The sequence below is a fragment of the Oreochromis aureus genome, linkage group 7 (genome assembly GCF_013358895.1).
Source record: "Oreochromis aureus strain Israel breed Guangdong linkage group 7, ZZ_aureus, whole genome shotgun sequence".
NCBI lineage: Eukaryota > Metazoa > Chordata > Actinopteri > Cichliformes > Cichlidae > Oreochromis > Oreochromis aureus.
In genome coordinates, this window is record NC_052948.1 from 50,929,003 (window position 1) to 50,948,367 (window position 19,365).

The following is a 19,365-nucleotide window of genomic DNA, read 5'->3' on the forward strand; positions in this document are numbered from 1 at the left end:
TTCTTGATAATCATTCTACTGTAATTGCTTCTTCTTGAACTACACCTCATGTTTAATGTCAGCCCCTTTCCACCAACAAAAAGAGTTGCTTAAATCTCCATCATGTTGATATTTTCCAGACAGCAGATGCATGTCCTATAATAATATATGAATTTACAGTAAACTAACATTAAATGTCATGTTGTTATGTTGCCTAGCACTCTCAAAAACAATGGACCAAACAATACTGTAGCTGCATGAGAAACACACAAATCAAAGAGCGAATAATACTGGTGACTAAGACTCACACCATACTGGAATAACATGAAATCAAAACATGAATCTCACCAGTTCAAATACAAAAATCAATTCGTCAAATTTTTGATCACCAAACATAAACTAAGACCTGAACATATTAATTAAGAATCACAAAACAAAACCTAAAACTAATGGACTAATACTTGAATCATGAGAAAGACTAGGTGCAGCCATCGGTCACCTTAGCATTTTTATTGCTTGGTGTTAGAATTTAACTTTGTGTTGTCTTGCCAGCTTGCTCGGTAGAAATTGTTTTGCTGTCTTGGAGAAGCAAATGGAGATGAGCGCACACTCTGTCAGTCTAAAATATGCTAGAAGTGGCATCGTTGTCTTAAAATGATATATCAACTAAATTTGGACTCATCAGATTTATAATGTGGGTAGTGTTTCTGGACAGGTAATATGAATGAAAAGCAATTTCCCAGTCTTACATATAGTATATCTCATTTCGTGGTTGTCATGTTGCATCAAGTGTGTTATCATCTTCTCCAAACAGAAGCACTGGGTCTCTTTGCGGTACAAAAAAAAAAAAAAAAAAGTCGCAAAAACACCTCAGAAACACCTCATTTCAATAACTAATTACAGCCAAGTCATCCATCAGTTACACAAACAAGCAGGTGTTTCCGATTGAAGATTTATCATAATTACAATAAAATAATGTGGCTGTGGCTGCTGAAGGCTGAAACCTCATCAGTTTCCAACAGCCCTGAACATTTTGAGCCATCAGCACACACATACAAAGAGCCAATGTGTTTGCTGAGAGCATTAGTGTAGGTATGGGTGATTGCCGCCAGCGCACAGCTCCGACGTGATATATTGAATGAGTGATTTTCTGCAGACCCACATGTCAAGAGACGATGCCTTTTGGGGAGTAACACAAAAAAATAGCTGACGCACAAGGGCTGTTTCTCATTCAGTCATTCAGAACTGAAGTTTTACATGTTCTGCTTTTGATTCCCGACTGCCAGAAAGACATTTTTCATGTACTGCAGTTCTGTAGCAACAAACAAATGGGATCCGTAGGATCTGCAGCCTATTGAGATTTTGTTTTGTTGGATCAGCTTTTTTTTTTTTGCCAATAAGATTAAAGTAAGTACAGTCATACCCACACACTCATTCCCTGAGCCCAGGATTTATTTTGATCATGTTCTTGCTTATATAGTGTAACAGCACCTCTTGACATTAAAATCCACGGTACATTCACGGTTAACAGGCCTTCTTAACCTCCAGACCTCCAGCCGGAGAATGGCAGCTCGGGGAGGGGCGCTGAGAAAATACATCGCCCCCGGCATTCTCAGCATTGATCAGTGAATAGCCATCAAAAGCTTTCTAAAATATGCTTCTGGCAAGAGAGAATGTGGGGGGGGGGGAATTATTATTATTATACAGTCGGGAGGTATCTGTAGTCTCTTTCACACACTCACCCCTGTTAATTTGACAGTATCTGATCATGTTGGCTTCTTTTTGAGATGCACAGCCTGGCAACTTTCTTACTAGGTGAGAACTAGTAATGTTTACATATCATTTCAATTTTTCTTTGCGCATTAGCTGCTTTTTCACTCACTCTGAGTCTTCGTACCATATACTGACTTTCCAGCTTGCTAGAATTGTATAAACTTTGTTTTTGCCTTATACACTGTATTTCCAGTATATGTGTGTTTCAGTAATCTTTGTCTAGCTAAATTTTAAGACATGAAGGATGACTCGAGAATGTCTACTTATCAAAATAACATCCCAAGCTTACATACAGGTATTAAGAAAACTGACCAATTATGTACATGTCACTTAATGCAATGTCAAAAATATTCTACAAGTACTGTGGCCTGTTCTGTCACTGTTGTGATTATGTTGTAATTGAGGAACATTAATGCAGAAGTGACCTGTTTTTGCATACCCTCACTTTATCAAATTGCTACTCATCGCATGTCTGGGAAGGGATGAAATTAATGGTAAATGGACCGCTACTTATATAGCACTTTTCTACTCTAACAGAGCACTCAAAGCACTTTTAAATGGCACTGAAGTAAAACAGACACAGTCTTTAGGTTCCTTTTGGCTTCATTGAAATTCTGCAGTGACAAGAAATAATCAGTAAGTAGTCCCTGAATCTGTAAAGGCAAAACTCTCATGTGTTGTGCATGTTAAACAAAGTAAATAGAAACCATAAAACAGACAAAGGCTACATTTAACACCAGCACTGAGAAACAAACAGAACCTACATGACATCAAAATGCATGGGAGGAACCCGCAACGCAATGAGATGCATAAAAATGACAAGGACAATGCATTCAAATATGGTTCCAGTGCAACGGGTGATTTATATGTTTATTGTTAGAGGTTGTGCTTCATATTCATTCTCATTGGTCTGTTATGCATGAACTGCTGCTCGCCTCGTCTTGAGCTTTCAATCAGGCCCGCCTGCTCCGGTATGTGGTTTGTCATAATGTTTGCACATAGTATCAAAGAGAAAAGAAAAAAGAGTGAGAGCCAGAGAATCCCAGATAGAAACAAAACAAAACAAAAAAAAACACAGAGACATGTGAAACACGAACATGACGTTAGAGGAACAAAGAGGGTTTGAACCAAACGCAAGTACGCCAAAGCGGTGCATTAAAACAGCACAAAAGGAAAAGACGGAAGTAATAATGCAGCTCGTGGCCTCATAACACAGTAGAGAACAGGCAACTTAGCGAATCACAAAACGAGTATGCACGATAAAACCTTAAGGAACTCATTTAATCTCCTCTGTAATTGTGCTGCAGTTAATTGCATGAGCAAAGCAAAAGAAAGGAAAGAAAACAAAGGAAAGCAAAGGAAATCACAAAATGTAAATAAAGCTTGGAGCGCTGGTGGAAATTGATCAAATTGCTGTGTAGATTCCAGGAACAATCATTATTTTCCATTTAGAAAGAGGAAACTAATGGTCAACTGCTCATTTACTAATGGACCTTACCAACACACAAACAGAAAGGAGGGTGGAGGAACAGATTTTCATTTGTTTCAATGCATTTCTACTGGCCAGCCAACACTGTTTGAAGACACACACCTCCTACTAGATACCTCAGGGTGTTGAATGAGCAGGTTTAATTTCTGATAAAAGGTAACCTTTCTAAAAAAAAATGTCCATAGGTAAAGAAGGTAGCATGCACAAAGCTACCTGAACTCTTTCCAGCGATAACAGAATTGTATTACAGGGAGAACATTTTTCTAACAACAGATGATCTCTCTTTCTACATCCCTCTCTCGCCCATGTCGTGTCGAAACAGCCAATTGTCTAATCAAAGCTGTTTTCCGTGTGACTGAATATGAAATGTGATTATCACTGCTGAGAAAATGTTGTGTTTGTGAATGCATGCCCACGCACTCACCCAGCATGTCCATGTGCTAGCGTTCATGTTTGCTGTTGTCATCAGATGCTGCCCTCATTGGGAATGACGATCAGGGAGGGCTCAACAGCCAACTGGAGGGTTTTTTTTTGTGTGTGTGTGTGTGTGTGTGTGTGTGTGTGTGTGTGTGTGTGTGTGTGTTAAGATCAGGGTTATGGCTGAGAGCACCATCACTGTGCTTACATTGTATCTTTGTCCTTCATTAATTCAGAGGTTGCTTTAAAAATCCAATGAGTTTGAATGTCTGCAGTAATAGTAGGTGAAGTAAAAACACTGCATGTATCCCACAGTTGATTTGACATGCCAGCGCTATCAAAGGTGACTTAACAACATCTACACCTGAACATACGTAATGTGGAAAAACCCTGTGGTTGATCATGTGACCCACGACATGAAGGGATTTGCAGATTACACAGTTGCTAATGATAACTGCTGTGACTGTACAAAGCTTTCCAAAAGCAACACTTGGCTTTTGTTTTTGTTTTGTTTTTTAAATCACGACAGCCAACATTAGCAAGTCCACAAAGTACTTCTATTTTTTGAATGACAGATCTTCTCTTTTGGTTACAGCCTAAAGGCTTCCACATCACTTTAGTTTGCCCCAAACCAGAACATCATACTAAGCTACTAACCACAGAAAGACCCATATAAGTTGCCTAAAGCCAGTAAAAAAACCCCAACTGCCTCTGAGTGTTAAACTAGCTAACTAACACAGCCATCAGGAAAAATCGCTTCCATGAAACGTTGTACATGGTCTGCAAAAATGCTTTGGTAGGTGTTACATGTCGAAGTAAAATCCACATGGATGGTGGATCCAGTGTTTCCCAGCAGAACATTGCCCAAAGCATTACACTTCTTCCCATAGTGCATCCTGGTGCCAGGTGTTCCCCAGGTAAGTGACATATATTCACCCGACCATCCACGTGCTCTAAAAGAAAACATGTTTCATTAGACAGGGCCATGTTCTTCCATTGCTCTGTGGTCCAGTTCTGATGCTTGCATACTCATTGTTGGCGCTTTTACAGCTATGCAGCCCCATACAGCACAAACAGTGAAGCACTGTTTATTCTGACACCTTTCTATCAGAACCAGCATTAACTTTTTTGGGCAATCTGAGCTACAGCAGCTGGTCTGTTGGATCATACCAGACAGGCCAGTCCAACAGATGGGCTCGCCATGTGCATCAGTGAGCCTTAGCCAACCATGACTCTGTCGCTGGTTCACCACTGTTCCTTCCTTGGACCACTTTTGATAGATACTGCAGAGCAGGAACATCCCACAAGAGCTTCGGTTTGCAAGTTTACAGTTTGTTCAAATCCTTACACTCGCCTATTTTTCCTGCTTCTAACACAGCAACTTTGACCACAAAATGTTCACTTGCTCTTGAATATTTCCTAATATATCCCACCCACAAACAGGTGCCATGATAAAGAGATAACCAGTGTTATTCACACCACCTATCAGTGATCATCATGTTGTGCCTGATCCCCCTGCCCATTCCCACTCTATTTCATTCAATTTTCAAGTGAACCACAGGGAGACCAGCTGTGTTTTAGGGTAACTATGGGGGTTTTGACAAATGACATTAAAGAGATGAATGAATTACCAGTTTGGTGGTTTCATGCAGTGCACACTATGGTTTCCTCTACAGTGAATAACTACTTAGTTTAAATAAAGGCTAAGCCTCACTCTATAGCAGACATACAGGCATTCCCCACTTCAGTGTTTAATTTCAGCGCAGCAGTTTGGTGGTGGCGGCTGCGGTCTGTGTTTTTCTTGGCCAACAGGTGGTCTTCTGGTATGGTGAGGCTTGCTAAGGACAAATGAACACTTACAGACTGGCATCTCCAGATGGAAGTGACGTCTAACAGTCCTTGCTTGATTTGCATTTTCTCACTTCATCCATCTTCTCTTTCTCTGACTGAGTCTGTTAATTAATGCATTTTTCTTGTTTATGTTTTTCTTCTCAGCGACCATCTATATATTTGCACAAGTCTATAGTACCTCCTATATGTCAGAAAAGAATTATTAATTATTATTTGACACCCAAAATTACTGTGTCACTTCAATACAAGTATCCATACTGCCATTTTTTATAAGTACTTTTCCAATTCAGTGTTCAGGGAGGGTGGGGCCTATGCCAGCTGACACTGGACCAAAGGTGAGGTACAGTCTGTATGAGTTTCCTGTCTATTCAATTTTAATTACATTAGTTCATTTCAATTTTATTTATATAGCACCAAATTACAACAACAGTTTTCTTAGGGTTTATATTGTAAGGTAGAGACCCTACAATAATACGCACTTGGTGACAGCGGGAAGGAAAAACCTCACTTTTAAGGGGAGGAAATCTCAGAAAGAGTCAGGGAGGAACATCCATCTGCTGTGACCAGTTGGTGGTGAGGGAGGGAGACAGGATAAAAGACAGAAGAAAGCCAGTATCCATCACAGGGCTAAGATAGAGACAAGCAGACAACCACACACATTCACACTTGTCTGTGGAGCAGCCTGAGAAAACCAACAAAGGAACAAGTCGGTTCAGGCAACTGCAAGCCAGAACCGTCATGTCGAGCCCTGTCACCTATCACCGAATGCTCTTAAATGATTTCTTCAGAGCTTCCTTATACTTACATGTTCTGGTAGGCTAGTACACTGTAAAATGTAATATTGTGTTTAATTAAAAATATTAAATAGGCTGAACTCAATTTTTATCAATTTGTTATTAGAACTCAATTTAAATAAGTTACCAGTACTTTTTATGCAAAAATGCTGATAAACTCCATTTATTTGAGTTGTCTTAACTTAGAATAACTAAGTAAGCTGGAAGGTTTGCTTCTCAGTGCGGAAGGATGAAAGATGTGTTTTGAAAATGCCACGTGACTACCGTCCTCCTCCCTCTCGGATCAGTCCGCATGTTCACGGTGCATTTTTTATGGAATATGTTGAGCAAACCTGGAGAAGCTCAGCTCAAGATATTATTGTTGTCATTGCTGTGGATCTTTACCTGATACACTGACTTGGTGAGTAAATGTTTACTCTTATTCAAACTGATTTTGTGGCTTCTCTTAGTTTAGCACCAGGTTTAAAATCTTGCTAGCTAGTTAGTGTTAGCCTAGCGTTGCTGCTGCCGCTGGGCTCATGTTACTTAAAAATTAACACCACAGCCTTAAAAACCTTACATAAAACTATGTGGTGAAATTTTCTGTTGATTGTTTGAAATAAATAAGTGAGATAAGAACCTAGACAAAATTCTTCGGGAGGTGCAGCCGTTAGGGGTGGGGTGGGTGTGGGGGGTGGATAACAGAGCTCTCCGAAAACATGGAAGCACTTTTGCAAATATGTGATATTTTGATAAATTAAGTAGATATTTGAGCATTACATAGCTACATTGTCGCCTGAAAATGTCTTAAAAGGTTATTTTGTGACCCAGAAAGGGTAGTCTGGGGAAAAGGAGGATCGCATTTGTCACCACGGTTGTCGGAGCCTGTGCGTACTTGTAAGCGCGGCAATAGCTAGGTTTCATTTGACGTAGACGTGACGTCGACGTAAAGCGCGAAATTTGACTGGCGGTCGGAAGTGAAAAAGATAAGCGCAAAATCACAGACAGACAGTACGCAAAATGCCTATGTCCTGTTGTGTTTACGGATGCTCCAGTAGGTCGACCAGAGAAACCGATAAACGGTATTTTAGGGTACCAAAAATAGCCCAACGAAGAGGAGAAAAATGGAAAATTCTAACCGAAAAACGTAGGAAAAAATGGATTTTAAATTTACGTTTACAGTCGGGAGGAGCAGAGTCTGCCAATGCCCGTGTCTGCAGCGACCACTTCGTCAGAGGTAATGTTATGTTTGCAAACGAACTTATTAGCATTAGGTTGTCGTTAAATTCTCGTTTACTTAGTGCTTTTAAGTTAGTAGTCTAATATTGACTTGATTGGGACTATAGGCTGCCCAAGTGCTTTGGATGACGAAGAGTCGGAGGACTGGGCTCCGACGGTCAATCTCGCCACTGACGAAAACCCAGATCGGAATCAGTTCTCAAACGAGAGAAAAGAATGAAGCTTAAGGCAGAACAGCATCGATGTGCAGAGGCGATTTTGGATATGCAACAGACGGCTGAGAGCCCGGATTTGAGCCTAGTGACAGTGGAGAACCCCGAACTGCAGCTTCCAGCTGAGAATCCACAACCAGAAGACTTCAGTGTGAATGAGACATTCACTTATCCAGGTAAGATATTGTGCTGAGATGTAAAACAAACAAGAATCATGTCAAAGAGAAAAAGATGCCAATCACTTCTCCATCCTCCTTTGCAATTACCCAAGTCTTCAGAGGTGTCTCGTTAGACCTCTGGGAATGGTTTACCTTGAAACAAACAACTGTCACTCTAACGAAGTCCTAAGGATGTGGCATGTTTGTTGACGTTAAAAGCCGCTACCGCTAACTGTTAGCGTGTTTAAGATAAAGCAATATAAGAACAAACACTCACCCTTGCAAACACCAAACTGTATCCATCACGGAGACGTTTTGTTCCAAGGTTGTGGACCCACCCGCTGACAAAAAAATTGTATGCCTCCAGACTCTTGAAAGCTTTCATTTGCTGCCTAGTGTAGTAAGAAGTCTGGAGGACCAAGTAGTTGGTGATATCCACAGCCTCGATAGTAGGCAAATCCTTTACTTCTGTGGTGTATTCGGACATTTTCAAAGAATACGGATCACGTCCGATATACTTTTTAACTATCTGTTTATATCTCTCCCGAGAAACGGGGTCTAAAGTTGCACAATAGCTGCTCTCCTGACTCTCCACAGTGTCCTCCATGTTTACTTCCGCCCTCCACTCAAAAATCGCGCTGCCTCCGCACGTCATCAGAACCACGTGACCGCAACCCAACTATGGCGGAGGAGCGCGGCTAAAAAACTTATTACTTTTTCTGGGTCACAAAATAAACTTTTAAGATATTTTCAGGCGAGAATGTAGCTGTGTAAATTTCAAATATCTGCTCGATTTATCAAGACATCACATATTTGCAAAAATGCTCCGACGTTTTCGAGAGCGTCTATTTTTTTTTTCATGCTTTGTGGCAGCTTTAGAACATCTGTGGCATCTATTAATGTCAAATCTAGCCTTTATTTAACAACATAAGCAAACTCTATGTTAGAATGATTGCACAGCCATTAAGGATCAAATCATTTTCAGAAAAATGTTCTGTTTTTTCTCCCTCTGCTTGCTTCTTACTGTCTTTGAGGCTCGGGACCAGCACTCCTGCTGTTGGACAGAAAGACATCAGTAAGTATTTTGGTTTTCCAATATATTAGCAACTGTCAGTGACATTTATATTAATCAGGCTGAACTTTAATCATACTTTAGATCAGCCTGTTTTACTTATTGTTTTATTTGTGCTTTGGTTTGGGAAGTTGTTTCTTTACTGATCTTTTCCTGTCTTCTGTTATTAGACTTGAGATATGACTGCACTATGCTGTTGCTGGTGACCACAGTTAATTCTACAAGACATGCTGTGTAAGTAAACAAACAACAACAGTTTGGTCTGCATTTCTTGAAAGATCACATCCCCCAAACTTAGTTTAGAGGGTCTACACTGTATATAGTGAAGTCTGCAAGTTTTCTAACAGCAAAATCTATTTTGTGCCCAAAATCATTTTGCACATCAGAATGAAAGTTATTGGCCATGTTTGCATAGCCCTTTTTTAAAATGATGCTTTCATGACATTATTGTGTGTTGGGTGGTGGTCAGGGCTATCCAGACTGACAATTTGGGACATTGAATGTCACCTCTCCCGTGGGGAGGGAGCCTGAGATCATCTAAATTGGAGTCTGTTCTATACCAAATGCAGAAGAAAATGTTTTAAGAAAGCAATTAAGTTCATGTTCCAAAAAATATGATTGTTTGCTTGCAGGACAGCAGGAGCGATGAGTCCTCCGTCACAGATGGTGTGGTCAGTGAAGATGGTCGCCTGCAGGTTCAAGCTCATTGCATCTCCAACCCACATCCACCGCCACTGTACTTAAGGGAAGTTAAAGACTTTCTTCTGCACCTACATTTGGATCACCTCGATCCATGACAGTCATTCAGGCAGTAATGCCTGGACTGGAAACAAGCATCCTTAAAATAATACGACATTCCAGCTCCTGTGTTGGAATGGAAAACAAATGTGTTGTTTAAATTAGAGACTGCACTTGTGACAGAACAATAAATATTTTATTTTGATTATATAAGTAATGTAAGTACAAAACAAACTGTGGTAGGCCTAAACTTATTTTCAGAATAATTACATCTGAGACTTTGTTTCATTGTAAGATTATAACAGTGATGGCAATATAATTGTTTGTTGTTCAGCAGAACAGTGTCCAGTATGTTGGCTGTTATACTTTGTTGTGTTTGAAAATAAAAGTTGGGCTGATTTTAACATCATTACAAAAATTGTTAATTATTTTTAATCATATTCAGGTTACCACAAATTGTTTTTTCATTTAGTTGAACTTAACATGTTTGTCAGTAGGTAAACAATTAGTATTGTACAGTCAGAAATATCAAGTTATTGTTAATACTGCAGACTTGCAATGTATAAGTTGTCCTAACAGTCATCTTAAGTAAGCTTTACTTAGTTTTTTGAGGCAATGAGTTTCCATAATTTTTGAGTTCTGGGAACTAACAAGGCTGTACAGTGTACTCAAAATGAGTAAGTTGCCCTAACTTGGTCATCTTACATAAACTTGATCCAATTTTTTTGAGTTCTGGGAACAAATGAGCTTGTACAGAGTACTCAAAGTAAATAAGTTGTCCTAACTTAGTCATTTTTAGCTAAGCTTTACTCAATTTTTTTGAGGCAACGAGTTTCCATAATTTTTTTGAGTTCTGGGAACTAATTAGATTTTACAGTGTATAGAATGACCCCTAAAAGAACGTGAGTGTTTTTCAGAAATACCACATAAGGTTTTTGCATCTTTAAGTTGAATGAGTCAGCATGAGGCTTGATAGAATCCACATGTGGATGTAAAGGCTGGTGGTGGTGCATTTCACACACAAGACAGCAGTCATGGAAGTCATGTGTACACCAAATTCATCAAAATCTTGTATTTACTATATAAAAATAATCTGTGGGTAGAAACAATTTTGATCAAGGACAGCTTGGACTCTCTGTGGACTGTTTCTTATTTCATTCTGGTTTGGGGTTTTTTTTGCTTCCCATCGCTCACTTTTTGTGTCACTTGTTTTCCATCCAATTAGTCCTTATACATTCTGGCATCTCTCACTCTTTGATTTGCCAGATTGTTCAGTCAAGTAGTTTTCCTTTTGCCTGTTCTTGGTCGATGCCTTTTCTATGTCAGCTTTATTTTTGTTTTTGGATTTTTTTTCAGGATTGTGTATTCTGGCTGCTCCTTCTCTGTATCGACTGCTCTGCTAACTTGACATCCACTTTATGACCCTGCGCTGCAATTAAAGTATTTGTTTTCTGGACTTTTCCTATGATCCCTGCATGTGAGCCAGTCCCCTAAACTCTGGTTGTCACAGTAAGTGTGAACCAAGCAGTGAAGCTTTGTGATATGAAAAACACAGAGTTGAAAGATGCTGGGGGGGATAAATCTCTTTGGACTCCTCAATATGAATGAGGTCTTTTATAACACAGTATTTTTTTGTACTACTGTTAAAATAAAAAAAATATTGATTAGTGCATGTTTATGGTTATTTTTATTCCCATGGTGTTTCTTCCTCAAGATTTCATCATCTTTTCTCTTCCCTCTCTGCTTCTCCCCACCAAAAAGAGAGAAAAAAAAAGTGTTTTCATTCCCCTCCACTGATGTTACTGCACTCCCTACTCTAGGGACTGCCTACTAAACCTCGACTCACGATCGATCCCAGATAAACACATTATATTCTATCTCTAGCACAAAATGCGATTCCTAGCCCTTTATAATGACACAGTGCACAGGGACAAAACAAAACCGCCACAGATAACAAAGTGCACTTGGTGTATATCCAGCAGGTTTACCATTTAGGTCATGATTGTTAACACAGTCTGTGTTTTTCCTTGCCAGGCCAGAGCAAACTGAAATAATGATGCGGACATCGAAGGCAGTTCTAATTTTCTGTTTTTTTTCCCCAGATCTGAGGTGATGTAATGTAGAAGGTGCTTCATGTTAATTACCAAGCATGTGGCTTTAAAGGTTAGCCAAGAAAAGGAAGACCTCCATCCTCAAAGCCAGCTGGAAGTTGGACTCGGATCAAACACTTACTGCCTGCAGACGGTGAAAACATGGCCTGAGCTATTAAGTAATTCCCAAACAAACAGGCAATACGTGGTTGCAGTACCTGTGCGTATTGTGCATGCATGTTTGTGCAATCTTTCAGTTGAACCATTGACATCACAGTGATTATTGCAGAATTATCTTTGAGCTATAAATTTCAGTTTCATCAGAGTAGAAAGAGCTGCTTGTGTGCAGAGTATCCCAGCACCATGCCTATGTGTTTGCAGATGAGTGGGCATGTTGTTTTGGTTGGTTTGTGAGCTTGAGGGCTCCAGCCCTTTTTCCACAGTCTGCATCCAGATAGCGTTTGATCTTAATCCAAGGCTGAGAGCTTTCCTGTTGGCCATGAGGATGGAGGTCTCTGCATCCCCAAACCTGTAATTCATTGGGCATACGCACAGATTTTACACAGATAACACAGCTGGTGATTCAGAGCTTTTAAAAGTCAGCCGTAGATTGCTGAAATAGTAATTCAATGCATTCTTGAGTAAATTAGTGTTATTAATAGCACAGTACATTTCCTTCTATGCCTTTGTAGTTGACAGTACGACTCATGTGGCAATATGTAATCTGTAGATTGCTATGAGCAGAGCTTAATGACTGACCTGGATCCACGATTGGAGCTCCCATCAGGCATCATTTCAGTGGCTTAAACCCCATCCCAGCTGCTGCCTCACAGCCTCTGGGCATGGCCATACTCACACTATGAACATAAAGTATATGACTGGATGGGGTTTGGATGATAACAGCCAAGTTAGTGACAGACAATAAATCATGCAGCAGATTTATCTAAAAAATGTTTTTTTTAATTGAATTCACAGTGTTCAGAAACCCATAACAATCAATATGTTTTGCCCTTGCAGGAGGAGCTAAAAGAGAGTGAAAAAGGAGTTATGGCGTGAATTTGTGGCACAGGGGTGACAAGTTAGAAACACACAAAGAAGGTGAAATTTGAAATAGGCCAAGACTGAAAAAGGACTTACTGAAAGCAAGTGACTTGTGTGACTCTCACCTGCTGGTGAGTATTTACAATCTTTTTATAGCATGTACTCAGGGGCGTAATTTCCAGGGGGGTTAGGGGGGGTTATGACCCCCCCCCCAATAATCAGACCCAGCCAATATAATCCCCTCCCCAATAAAATTATGAATTATCTTGCATAAATAGGCTGTTGATTTTCTTTACTCATTTCAGTTATTACCAGCAAAATAGTTGCATGTTTAATCATCTGGGAATTTACCTAGATTTACTTATTTATTTAGACAGAGATCTTGACCCCCCACCCCCTCAATGTTCAGCACAAAGTTACACCCATGCATGTACTGTACGACACTTGAAACAATGACATACTAATGATGGTATTATAATAAAGTGAAACCAACATCATGTAGATATATATCTTAATCAGACTGTTAATGATTGACTGCACTTTGTTTTTGCAAAGAAAAGAAATAATGTTATAACCTCTTAAATACCTGCCCATCATGCACTATATATTTTTGTTTTGCCCTGCGCAGTAGTGAGATGTTGCAATTATATTCACTAAAGTTAATGGCTAAGCAAAGTTATGGGAAAATGTGATTTACTTATCCAATTAAGACTTACGATGCAGTTCAATTCAGTTCTATTCAATACAGTATTCTTTATCTCCCCTCCCTTGCCACAAGGGGGCAGCACTGCAGGGAGCTCTGTACATTTCAATTGCATGTTTGACAACACGTTTCATTTTTCACCCCCAACCCTGAGCCTGATTCTGCTGGAGGTTCCTTCCTGTTAAGATGGAGTTTTTCCTTTCCACTCTTACCAAGTGCTTGTACATAGGGGGTTGGTTGACTATTGAGGTTTTCTCATTACAATATAAAGTGCTGTAAGGTGAGTGCCATTGTGAATTAGGGCTATGTGAATACATTTGAGTTGAACTGGCTTACATCAAACACCAGCCTTCATGAGACAACGCCAAAGGGGATTTGGGTTTCTGGCTTAACCAATCAGTAAGCTTTTCCCTACCAAGCAAACGTGTTAACCACTACACCATCATCTTCACCAGGTAACAGGTCTTTTTCTGCATAAAGAATGATTTTATAAAGGATCTTTGTGTGCAGTGATGTGGCATGTAGAAAACCACCAGCGACAAAGCAGCTACAGAGTGATACTGACTGGAATGACTAAGTGAATGGAAATCACACACACACACTACCAAACACATATCTGCAGTATCTCACACACACGCGCACACCTTCAGACACCAAGCTACTTTTTGCACAATATTTAATAGTTTTGCACAATACTCAGTATTTTGCACATTTATATTGCACTGTATTGTGTCTGAATTGTCCTGTTCTATCTAGTGTTGCACTGTCTTGTCTTGTTTTTTTGCACATTGAACTTTATGTAGTCCTGTGTTCATCTGTTATATGTCATATGTAGCACCAGGGTCTTGGAGGAACATTGTCTCGTTTCACTGTACCATCTCTGTACTGTACCATTGTACATGGCTGAAATGACATTAAAAGCCACTTGAATTGACTTGACTATATAGATAACTCTTTGTCTCCCGTTCCATTCTACAGGGATTTTATAGTAGTCAGACATCAGAGCAGGTTTAATGTAAGGACCAAAGTGGAGGAAGAACGACGGTGTTACCTCTCAATTTCCAGCTGCTCTTATTTGTTGCATAGGATAGCAAGGCCAGCTGTGAGAGGAAGGAAGTAATTTAGGCACCTGCAGTGGATTGAGGACCTCCCTCTTCTCTCCCTCTTGTGGCATTGCTTTCTCTCTCTCCCTTTCTATTTATCTGATTTTCCCCGCAGTGGTTATTCTCATCCCCAGCTCATCCAACAATCCTGTCTCATGAACTAAAATGATATGTGCCCTGTTACATAGTAGAGCATAAGCAAATACAGACTCGGTCCCAAACGTGGACATAAAATGCTACAGTGTAGGCCAGGAAGATTTCCTGCTCTCGTCTGTGGGGAGAATAGGAATAAGAAATGTTTGAGATAAGATCCCTCGCTCTTTCGCTGACTTTAATATCTAGCCCCAAACTTTGCTTTCTGCTTCACTCCGTGTCAGACGAAGGGAAGAGAAGTGTGAGTAGCTGTGAAAGGCTTAAGTGACTGACACAGTGAAAGTGCTGCAGAGTGCTAACGCTTTGGAGGTGATATTGAGAATGTGGGAGTATGAAAGCGAGATTAAATGGAACAGGAGTATTGGAAAAGAAAATGGACAGAGGAAGGAAGAGCAAAAAAAAGATGCCCATTTATGTCTTCCTTTATATTTGCCTTCTCTGTGTTCTCATATGTGCTTGAGCACGTACAGTGTGCATATGTGCCTATGAGGCTGCATGTTTTTATGTGTTAATATGCCTGTATGCACAGGCATCTGCACAGACGATTAATGCGATCTGTATTTGCAGAGCAACTTCTTAGGAATCTACCCCACAAGATAAATATGGCGTTCTCTTCCACTGTGCACAAATCAATGCAGGAAAGGAACATTAAAATATGGATTAAGGCTTTAAAAAGAATATAAAGACAGATTAGGCTTTAAGGTTCATACCCAAAGAAGGTAAAACAGATTATACTGGTTGCAATGGAACATAAGAGTTTTATTGCATTTCATAAGCATGTGCTACATTTTAGTCCCTTTTTATGCATGCATAATTCATTTCCCATCCACAAGTTAGAGAAAATAAATGATTAGGTCCATGCGTCATCTCTGCCAGACAGCACCCATCTGTGCTTCGATGGGTAACGTTACATTAGTGAGGGTATGTGACAGTGTGGGCTGGCTTGTCTGTATTTGTGCATGAGGGAGAAAGAAAGAGCAAACGAAAAAGGAAAGCAAGACAGAACACACTGCCAGGGAGCATGCAAAGCTTGAGTGTATTTTTTACAGGCTTTCCCTTAACAGGAGAGATAGTCTGGATGCTGTTGGGTGTAAGTCGTGTCATTAAAAGTTTCGCAGGCACACTGGATAGCTGTCAGAGCCCATGCCAATTAGTGCCACTTTAGGTGTCAGTCTGGTAGGCAGGAGAGACGAAAGGCGAGGAGGCTGAGAGGAGCACTAGGAGAACCCTGCTGACTGAGCGTTCCTGCTCAGCTGAGCATCCTACAAAGCATCGGCTCGACTTGATACAAACAGAATTCGAAGCCTTTGTTTCATCCACATGGCAATTTTCATTTTTATTCATATACTGTATATGTCAATGCTAAAATTAAATTAAAATATAAAAATCTCTCAAAGCTCTTCAGCTTTGAGCTGCTGCTCCTTTTGACTTTAGTATTCAGCTTGAACGAACTGAGGCAAAAGCAACAATGTCCAAGAGTCACAAAAGACAGGCGATCCTTTCTTTGTTCTCAAATAAAGCTCGTGGTATATTTTAGCTTATCTTAATTTGTTCAAAGGGCACATGAGAGTCACAGACAGGATTATACCAGTAATACAAGCAAGGACGCTGCAGCCACACTGAGACCTCAGAGTTACAATGTGGTCTGGTGGCTACGCTGTAACATCTGAGTTGTCTTGTTTTTAAGATTAATGCAAAGTATCATGTTACAAGAGAGTAAGCAAAAGTAGGCAAGAGTGAACAGAATAAAGAATAAATTAAAAAAATGTTTAAAAAAAAAGAGCAAATATGCGTTTTATTTCTGTTGAACCATTTTTCATGAATGAAATATTTCAACAACTGCTCAGTGCTTGTACGCCAGTTCTGCAACAGATTATATTGTGATTACTTTAGCGACCCACTGACGTTTCATAACCAAAATCATTTCTATCTACAAATCTACTAAACCTAGACAAAACCCTCAAACTATTAAGATTAGAGCAAATGTTCAGTTTTGTAGTCATTTTAGAGAATTTAGGGTATAAGGTCTCTGACCACTTGCAGTCAGTTGCTGTCCTCATTGCAGTGGCATGCAGGTACTTTTACACAAAGGCAAGCAAAGCTCAGAAACACATCCCTGCATCTTGATTTTAAAAAGAAAAGTATATTAAAATATTCAAAGGAGTTTGCAAAGAAAAGCGTCTGGACTTCTTTAAGTTGCTTGAAGGCGTTTCACCTCTCATCCGAAGCTTCTTCAGTTCTAAGGTCAAATGGCCGAGAGTCCCAGATTTAAACCCAGTGGGAGTATCCCCAAGGAGGGACAAAGGACCCCTGGTGATCCTCTAATCACATGCGCCAAGGTGTGAAAGCGCTTTCACACCTTTCACGCTAATGGGACTCTCGGCCATTTGACCTTAGAACTGAAGAAGCTTCTCGGATGAGAGGTGAAACGTCTTCAAGCAACTTAAAGAAGTCCAGACGCTTTTCTTTGCAAACTCCTTTGTCTACGATGACCTGGATGACTGAGAACCTTCACAGACATATATTAAAATATATTAATAATAAAAATAAAAAAAATCAGCTGAATTAAAAGGCTTGAGGAGTGCACAGGTTAGCTGTCATTATCTACAAGTGGGATTAAAAAATATGAATGAAAAATTAATGTGGCGTGTTGGCAAAACACCTTGTTAAACATATTACAGTCAGTCAAACAAGTGATTTTTACTTGTAAAAGTGCTGTTGAGCCTGCACCTGGCCAACTTGTTTATTTTATTAGACCAAACATGTTCAGAGCTGCTGTCTCCTCTCCATCATTGTCACAGCTTTTCTTTCTAGTGTTCTAATGGAGTTACTGATAGCTTTTTCACACTCCATCTTCTCTACCTCACACATGTTGGCCGAGGTGGTTAGCAAGAGGAAATTCATCTGTTACCATGATAAATCACTGCAGCTCATTTACTTGCTAGCTGTGTTTCCAAACAAAAAGGTGGGTCGTTACTGATCTCAGAGCAGTGACAGCAGAGCCAGCAGCAGCTTGTCTTGCATGCCGGTCTCCCATCAGTTTACGATGAAAGACCAGAGGTTTATTCACTATGTAGATGCGGAAGCAGCCAGAGAAAAGCTGCTGGCCTCTCAGCTTGCCTAGCTCAAGTCACTGTTAACAGGGAATGGACATGCCCATAAAATAGAGACAGCTGCATTTTTCTTATGAGCATAAAAGTGCAAAAATGAAAGGAGAGAGGTCGCTTTGCTTGGGGCATTTTAATTTACGTGTATTTTTAAGATTTGACAAAGCAAGCACTGATTGCCTTGCTTGTCCTGATGAAATGCCACAGAGTGACTTTTGTGCAAAATTCAATGCAATTACTGGGCAACCACTAATTTTTCCCTCCTTGCAAGGAGTTTGCTGCCCTATTTTTATTCTAGTGCAAAAATAGTATTCGGATAAGTTATAAATAGTCCACAATTAGATATCAACCTACCACAAGCATTGTCTCTGTATTATCAACTAATTTATTAGTTGAATAATTTTGTAATCACAGGGCATCATATTCATATTAACTCATAAGTATAGACAGAGTACAACAAAAATATTCTCACTGATCCTGTCGGTTGCTATATTTTGTTCATTTTTGTGCAATTCAATTCAAAATGTCAAAAACTAACATATCAAGCTTCAATAACAAGCTTGAAGAAAGAAAAACAATGTTTGGGGCATTAGTCAGAGTAAATAGACGGATTTTTTCCCCCTCAAACAACAAAATAAAAACGGCTCAACAGCTGTGATGAGATTAGTACAACTGTAAAACGCCACTGTTTGTGACGGCTTTCTTGCCATTTTATTTATATTTAAAGTAGTGAGACAGTGTTTTTGTGTAATGTTATGTTTGTGTAATGTTTTTATAGCATAGCTGCCAATATAGTATCCTGTAGCATTGAAAACTTTATTAGTAAGTTAGAAATTCTACTATTAGAAATCTATTTTTTTCCATTTCATTAACCATATTTTTCCATGACGGAGTACTTAATAATAGAGAGCATTAAAGCTGTGGTTTTAAGCCCAGATGGTGTGTGTGTTTGTATTATTTGACCCACCAGAAAACTTTTGACTGCTTAGAGAAAACAGTTTTGCTTGCAGCTTCATGGAGATGTTCAAGGTTCAAGGTTCAAGGTTCTTTATTTGTCACACAGTGAAATGTCATGAAATGTTAAAGTTAAAGGAAGTTAAAGGAATTGAGTGTCTGGAGGAGAGTCTCAGTCAATTATAGATGATGTGAGATTTCGTGTGTGTGTGTGTGTGTGGGGGGGGGGGGGGGGGGGTTGGTTTAGGGCCCGGATGGCTTGAGGATAAAAGCTCTTCTTGAGTCTCTCTGTCCTTGCCCGGATGATGCGGAACCTTCTACCAGATTGTAGAAGTTGGAACAGTTTGTTGCCAGGATGGGACGGGTTTGGGAAAAGCAAAATTACTGAGACTCACAAAGAACTTGCAGCAACAGATGCTTGAGCGGTATCAATTACATACAGGTTTCTCCCAGAGTATTGATGTAAAAATTGTTTCCGGCTGATGAAAGGTTACAAAATCAAGACAGTACTGG